Source organism: Myotis brandtii, unplaced genomic scaffold, assembly GCF_000412655.1.
Source record: "Myotis brandtii unplaced genomic scaffold, ASM41265v1 scaffold690, whole genome shotgun sequence".
Lineage (NCBI taxonomy): Eukaryota > Metazoa > Chordata > Mammalia > Chiroptera > Vespertilionidae > Myotis > Myotis brandtii.
In genome coordinates this window covers 236,661-245,273 of record NW_005370701.1, presented here as the reverse complement: position 1 = coordinate 245,273, position 8,613 = coordinate 236,661, and positions in this window count along the sequence as shown.

Genomic DNA, 8,613 nt, shown 5'->3' with positions numbered 1-8,613 from the left:
TTTGGGGTAACAATGAGTTGCCCCCAGGAATAAAGTCACTTTTGGAAAGTGAAACTGGGCAGGATCTGCCCATAGTGGATGAGACCACCAGTTACAGAAGCCCTTCATCCTAAAAGATGGTAAGTGTAGTTTATAGAAAACCTGGGGACACCCAAACCCAATTAGCACCCCAATGTATTGACTGCTGCTGAAGGCCAGGTCCAGTACTAAGCACGTTACTTACTTAATCCTGTGACACCCTGTTACCTCCACTAGACTGAGGAGAAATGTGGGGCACAGAGAGGTTCTGTATCTGCCCACGGTCAGAGCAGCAGTGGAGCAGGGTTCTAACCCAGAGCCACCTGCTGAGCCTCTCAGCTAAAATGGAAGGAGTGCTTGCTCAGGGAAATGGGACTTCATAGAGAAGAGTGGTGGTTTTCAACACTGGACTGAAAAATAATGTGGTAAGGTAGTTTCTAAACTTACTAGGTAACAAGAATCTTTATTCTTGTACAGTCATGTCATTGGGTCAACAACTTACTGCATATACAATGGTAGTCTCATAAGATGACAAGGGATCTGAAAAATTCCTGCCCTGGCCAGTTTGGCTCAGTGGATAGAGCGTTGGCCTACTGACCAAAGGGTCCCGGGTTCGATCCCGGTCAAGGGCATGTACCTCGGTTGCAGGCTTCTCCCCAGCCTGGGCCCTGGTCAGGGCGTGTGCAGGGGGCAACCAATTGATGTGTTTCTCTCACATATCCTTGGGTGAGGATTAAAACAAAACAAACCAAATTCCTATTGCCTAATGATACCAGCCATTGTAACGTCATTGCTCATGTGGGTGTGGGGAAGCTGGTGTAGACAATACAGCGCTGACAGTCTTATAAAAGTGCAGCACATACAATGATGTGCAGTGCATAATACTTGATAATGATAATAAACAACTATTTAATGGTTAATGTACTAACTATACTATAATTTTATCATTATTTTAACATGTACATTTTCCACTTAATAAAAAAATGTGCTGCCATGACCCATGTTGCTCAGTGGTTATAGCATGCACAGAAGGGTCATGGTTTCTGTCGGTAAATGTTTCCCTCCACGTCCCGTGTGGTTCAGGGTTCAGTATCTGGAAGAGGAGCCGCACACAAATGAAAGAGAAAAGACACGAGATAATTTGGGAATATTGGGGGGCCAGGCGGGTAAGTCCAACTCCAGAGGAAGGACTTCCACCCGTGCTCAGGCTGCACCGACCTTTTATAGTCAGAGGTAAACAAGGCAGTGGTTACCATAGTTACACAGTTCTTGTGAGTTTCACCTGTTTTGACCATAGTTACACTTTCTGCACTTCCCTCAGCCCATTAGCTTCCCAGATAAGATCTAGGGAGTGTTATAAGGTCAAGCCTAATTATGCTAAGAGGACTGTGCCCTCTAAGCTGGGACTTGTTTGTGACTTTGCCAACAGGTCAGTCCGAGGCTTAACCCTATATCAGTTTCCCACAGTTTCAATTCCTGATCAAGGGCCCATACCTGGATTGCAGGTTTGATCCCCAGCCCAGGTAGAGTGCATGCTGGAGGCAACCAATTGATGTGTGTCTCTCACATCTGTTTCTCTCTCTCTCTCTCTCTCTCTCTCTCTCTCTCTCTCTCTCTCTCTCTCTCTCTCCCCTCTCCCTCCTTTTCACTCTCTCTTAAAATCATTGGAAAAAATATCCTCGGTGAGGATTTAAAAAAAAAAAAAGTGCTGTAAAACAGGATGCCGTGTTGTAGCGGCACACAGGAGCACATGGCTGAAGAGGCAAGAGAAAGGAACACTGTAGAACCCGCAAGGAAATGCACAGTAAAGGGTTTTGCGGAAGCTTTTGCAGACCTCCACAAGGTCCTTAGAGAGCATGAAAACATGGACCCCAAACTGGAAGGTTTTTGTTCATAGAGAGGAATGTGCATGGAGCAGTATCTGCTTACAGCAAAGCTAGGATGAGAAGGAGGAACAAAGCAAGCAAGCACCTCCCCAAGAAGAGCCCCAGGCTGGTCCCTCAGGAGGGTTCCAGAAGGAGGCCTGTTATCAGAGGAGGCCACAGCTCCCAGCCTGCTACTGCCCCTCAAGACCTTCCAGTGGGACTGATGTGGAGGTGCCAGACAGTAACACTGGTGATCCTGACCCTGTGGCCCTAGGCTCATGTGTGTGTCTGTGTCTTAGTTTTTAACAAAAAACTCTAAAAAGTAAAATAATAAATAAATAAATAAAACGTAGAAAAAAGCTTATAAGAATATAAACAAAAAATATGTTCGTACAGCTGTATAATGTTTGCGCTTTAAACTGTGTTATTAGCCCTAGCCGGTTTGTCTCAGTGGATAGAGCGTCGGCCTGCGGACTCAAGGGTCCCAGGTTCGATTCCGGTTAAGGGCATGTGCCTTTGTTGCGGGCGCATGCCCAGTGGGGAGTGTGCAGAAGGCAGCTAGCTGATCAATGTTTCTCTCTCATCGATGTTTCTGACTCTCTATCCTTCTCCCTTCCTCTCTGTAAAGGATCAATAAAATATATTTTTAAAAAATAAACTGTGTTATTACAAGAGTCGAAAAGTTAAAAAATGTAAAAGTTTATAAAGTTAAACAGTTACAGTATGCTGAGGTTAACTTATTCAAGAAAGAAAACTATGTTTGATGAGTTTAGTTTAGCCCAAGTGTTCTGTGTGTATAAAGTCTATAGTAGTGTCCAGCAACGTCCTAGCCTTCACATTCACTCACCACTCCTTCACCGACTCACCCAGCAACTCCAGTCCTGAAGCTCCATTTATGGAGAGTGCCCTGTACAGGTGTCCCAATTTTTATCTGTTTTATTGTATTTTATGGTACCTTTTCTACTTTTTTCTGTTGTTGCTAATCCTCACCCAAGGATATCTTTTCCATTGATTTTTAGAGAGAGTGGAAAGGAGGGAGGGAGAGGAAGAGAGAGAGAGAGAGAGAGAGAGAGAGAGAAATATGAGAGAGACACATCGATTGGTTGCCTCCTATATGTGCCTCGACTGGGGCTGAGGATCGAACCTACCACCAGATATATGCCCTCGACTATGAATCAAACCTGAGACCCTTTGGTGAGTGGGCTGATGCTCTAACCACTGAGAAACGCTGGCCAGGGCTTTTCTGTTTTTAGATAACAAATACCATTGTGTTACAGTTGCCTGCAGTATTCAGTACAGTAACAGGCTACAGGTTTGTAGCCCGGGAGCAATAGGCTACACCGTACAGCCCAGGTGTGTAGTAGGCGATACCACCCAGGTCTGTGTAAGTGCACTGTATGATGTTCGCACAATGACGAAATCACCCAGCGACACGTTTCTCAGAACATGTTCGTCATTTAGCATGACTGCAATTGCTTCTCAGTCTGTAATGTGCATGTGAATCACAGGGGAACCTGGTCTAAATGCAGATTCTGCTTCAGTAGGTCTAGATGGGGCCTGGGATTCTGCAAGCTCCTTGCTGCTGGCCGGCGGACCACCCTTTGAGCAGCAAGGCCTAGGCCGGGATTTTTCCACGGAAAATGAGGAAATTAGATTCTGCTCAGAACTGGACTCACCCATGAGGCAGTTCCCAACAGCTCAAGTCCCTCTTTGAGCCCTCAAACACCTGCATTTCTGAGCCTGCAAAGTTGAGGTTCAGGCCCAGACTCGGGTAACTCCCCCAAGACAGACAGTTTTTCTCCAGTTTTGTCCATCAAACCCTGAGGGGCTGTCCTCAGAGAGCTTTCTCCAGCTGAGGGTGCAGATGAGTGAGGGGCTCTGAGCGGGCCAGGGGGTCCTGAGGACAGCAGCGTGGGTGGACTGTGGGACGCGTGTCCTGGCACAGTCCCGTGTGCTCTGGAAATGTTCGCTGGGAGAGTGAAGGATACGTAAGGATGTCCTGGAAGACAAGCTGTGTGGCTGGATTCAGGAGTGGGTGGTTTGGTGGGAGAGGAAGGTTGACTTTGCCTCCTGGGTGGTGATGTTTATGGCTGGTCCTCAGTGTGAACTTCCAGGTGGAAGGAGTTGTGTTTTGCGAGGGCATGGGCTGGTCAATCTTGTTGATAGATTAAATCCACAGCAGATTATTTGTTGAATGAATGAATGAGTAAATGAGGAGAAGAACGAGGGAAAGTGATGGAGTGCCTGAAGTTGCTGCCCTCTACCTCCTCCTGGGCCGGCTGTGGGAATGACTCACGTCCTGCTACCCACTCACTTTCTCAGCCTAAAACCACATGTCCTGGGTGTGGCCGCAGTGAGCTGACCCTCCCTGCTTCTGCCGCAGGATCTTCATTACACACAGTTGCTGAGTTTCCACAGCAGTTGCCTTTCTTCTCTCCTTTCCTGGTATGAGCTGAGAACCCGGGCTGGAGAAAACAGGGTCTTGGTTTAGGTCTCTAGAGAAGTCAGTCTGAAGACCTGTTCAGGACACGGGGCTGTCCTGAAACTGGCTCCGGGGGGACCAGATGCGTCGGGGCTGTTTCAAGCTCTAAGAGCTGTGCTTCTGCCCCCTCTGTCTGGGTCCTGTGACACCTCACACCCAAATGTGTGAATTCAAACCCCAAAAGGAAGGGACCAGGCGATGAGCAGTCAGGGAGGAGGCACATAACGTCTGGGGCGGGTGGGCCAACCCCCCACGCCTTGTGTTGGTGGCGGAACAGGCCAGTTTGCCTGGCACAGCCAAAACCCAGCTCTTTTTTGCTGTGGGACGCTGGCCTGAAACCACTCCAACCAGTGAGTCTCCGAATTACAGCTTGGCTGTCTGGGTGCTTGGACACGCCTCCCCCTCCACGCTCTCTCTGTCTGGAAATTTCAGTGGACCTTCCGGGGCAGAGCCATGGATACTGGGTGCCCAGTCCTGTTTAGGGGGAGGGAGGAAACGTTTGAAGGGGGAGGCTGGTCACACCCAGGGCAGGTGGCAGGTGGGAAAGGGTGGTGTTGATGATGACATGTGGTCCTTGAGACAGCATTTTGAACCGACTGCCTGTAGGATTTGGCCATAGGTGGGTACAAGACAGAGTTCCTTTTTTGAGAAGTCTCAACAGAACAGATTCCAGTAACTCTAAAACATGGTCAGGCCACTGCATCAACATTACTTCCGAAGAGAGCATGTGCCCTGGCTTCCTCCCTCTTCTTCCTGGGAAACTGAGGGCGATCTTGGAGTCAGGCCTCCTAGAAACACCCTTTTCTATTCCAACAGGGTTTGGGGAGGTTTAAAATATAGGCTGTAAAAGCAACAGAGTAAATTAACAAAAATAAGGAGGAAAGAAGAGGAAGTAAATGTGTTAACTTAAGTGCAAGAGTTAACACCCAAGGGCATCACCTTTGCCTCTGTTCTTCCTGACACCCAGGGTTTGAAAAAGCGCTTAGAAACTTGAACGTTGTTAGGTTCCTCGCTGGTGTAAAGGTGGCTTCATTGTCTGTGCCTCAGTTTCTTCGCCTGTAAAGCAAGGTCAAAGTACGTCATCAGAGGTATACGGAGAATGTCACGTGAGGTAATACACACAGAGCAGCCGAAACAATGCCCGGCACAGTGGGCATTCCGTTGCATCATAGATATCGTTATTACCACCTCACTCCTCCGGGGCTGCAGTCAAGTGGACGGCAGGGATGGGTAGAGAGGAGGCAGTTCTCTGCTCAAAGGCTCCTCCCTTCTCCTCCCTGGTTATTCCTCCCCACCTCCTCCCGGCTCCCACAAGTCCCAATGGACAGCCTCTGACTTGCCTTTGATCCTGGTCTGGCTCCACAGCGTTCCCAGCCCCAATCTGGAGCCAAGTCTACTGTTATACACCTCTTGTGGAACTTGCTTTACATGCAGTCCTTCAGAACATGACTAACATACTTCCTTAATCGTTGACTCTAAGCTACGTGGCAACCAAAGCATTTGAAACAGTTGGCTAAAGCCTATCCTCTATAATGATAAAAGCGTAATATGCTAGTTAGACCGGATGTCCTTCCAGACGAAACCGACCCGGGGCTGCGAGGGAAGCCCTGGTCCCGGGTGCCAGAGGGAAGCCGGTGCCGGCAGCCGGCGGGAGGAAGGCCTACTCTTGTACGAATTTCATGCATCGGGCCTCTAGTACCTATACGTTAACTAAAAATTAATTTATTTAATTCTAGCAGCCAAAACATACTAGGGGCACTAAAATCACAAGGGGCTTCGCTATAGTCACATGACCAGTGAGTAGCAGAGCCGTGGTCTGGTGTTATAGTCTATGTGTTTAATCACTAGACCAAATGGCCTCACTAAGGTGTTGGAAAGTGTGTGCCAACACCTTGATTCTAACAGAGAAACATACTCTTAGGATCTCTGCCCTCTTTCCCACGTTCAGCCACGAGGTCAGAAACCAGCGTCACCGTGTGTCCTCATGCCTCCTCTTTTTTTCCACTTTCAAGGCACTGTAACTTCTCTCCACAGGCAGAGCCCCTTTCCTCCCTTAGGGGGCGATGAAGGCGTCCGGACCAAGGCAAGTCCAGGTCTCTAATGGCATTTTCCCCCAAGTGAGGCCCTCAGGACCCACCTCCAACCTCGCTTCCCCTTTTAGCCCACTTGGCAGAGGCATTAGGAAGATCATTCTAGAGTCTGAAGACGTGGACAAAATTCACTTGTAATGCAAGGGGATGCCCGTTGAACCTCCCACTCCCTCACACCCACCCAAGGGGCTTGTGTGAATGTTTCCCCACGTCCCGCGTGGTTCAGGGTTCAGGATCTGGAAGAAGGGCCACACGCAAATGAAACAGACGAGACAAGAAATAATAATTTGGAAATATTGGGGGTCAGGCAGGCAAGCCCAACTCAAGGGGAAGGACTTCCACTGGTGCGCAGGCCTTGCCAACCTTTTATTCAACTTTTGATACACATCTAGCTCTTAGGCAGGTAATTTCGGTAACAGACAGACTATCTTAAAGTCAGTACGTATTAGAAGGATTTACTCTCAGACTATTTGATCAGGAAATAGCTTGAGCCCCCATTGTCTAGACTAGACAATTGGTGCATAACTCTGGTCCTTGTCATGGGTTCAAGGTTCACCAGCATTCCAGGATCCTTGTTCGTACTTCTCTGCTAGTGAAGACAATGGGCGGCTTCCTGCAGGCTTGGACTGTGCTCTCACCTGGGTGGATTACTCACCTGCATGGACATTCGAATGGCTGGCTGCCCCATGGCCTCACACAGAGGTTGTCCAGCAAGTTTGCCAACTTAAGGAGTTAATACCACAGACGAGCAAAAGTACACCCACGGACAGACAAAATAAACATACTGGGAAGAGTTCTAGGCAATTTCCTTATAAATAACTGCTTAGAAAATTGTTTTAAATGGCAGAACTCTAAGGACCATTAACAGATGAGTCATTTTATTCAACTTAAAAAAATATGTTGTTGTTTTTATTTCAGAGAGGATGTGAGAGATAGAAACATCATTGATGAGAGAACCATTGATTGGCTGCCTCCTGCACGCCCCCTACTGGGGATCGATCGGGCAACAGGGGCATGTGCCCTTGACCAGAATCAAACCCAGGACCAGCAGGCTGACGTTCTATCCACTGAGCCAAACCAGCTAGGGCTCAACTTTTTCATAACCTTGAAATGAACTAAGGGTGGAGGGAGGGGGGTGGATCCCAGAATTACATCTGAATTGCCCTTCAGGGTCAGTGATCCCAGACATGCACTTCCTTTTTCAGACATGACCTTGGGCTCTGGAACTTTGTAAATTACTCACCACAGCTCCACCACAGGTAGGTCAGGGGATGCTCAGGTGGAGTTTAAGCCTCCATAGATGGCTCAGACATAGCAACAACTTACAGATTTATGTCTTTGTTTCTGCTCTTCAGTTCAGTGCATGGCTGCTAGATATGGCAAAGGAAGAGGCAGGGCTCTAGAACATTCTAAGCCTGGTTGGTCTTTCTGGTTGGAATTTTTTTAAACTATATTTTTATTGATTTCAGAGAGTAAGGGAGAGGGAGAGAGAGATAGAAACATCAATGATGAGAGAGAATCATTGATTGGCTGCCTCCTGGACATCCCCCATTGGGGATTGAGCCCACAACAGGGGCATGTGCCCCTGACTGGAATCGAACCTGGGACCCTTCAGTCCGCAGGTCCACGCTCTATCCACTGAGCCAAACCAGCGAGGGCTCTGGTTGGAATTTTTAAATTTACCACCCTGACAAGAGACCACTACCTTACTCTCCCATGGCATGATTGGTTGTCTGATTCTCAAGCTGTATGACGAAATGCCACCAAATGTGCATAACAGCAAGTGTTATTAACGTGAAAAAAACACACTATAGACCACGTAGGGATCAGAAGTCAATTTATCTTCCGGGATGGGATGCAAAGAGAACATGGCCTTCCATCCTTTGTACATCCAAAAACAGGTCTATTCAGTGAAAGAGAAAACGGTGATTAGCATTTACTGAACGCCGAGTTCTAGTCGCTCTCAGACACAGTCACACTGAAGTCCAGCCACAAGGCAGGTACTGATCCTAAAAATTCACGATCGGGAGGGCGTAGTCGGATATTCTGGGACTGGCTCGTGGGGACGCAGCGCAGCGAGCAGGAGCAGGGACCGCACTCCGCATTGGCGTCCTCCTCCTCGCCCCGCCCCGCCCCCGCGCCTGGCGGAAAACACTGG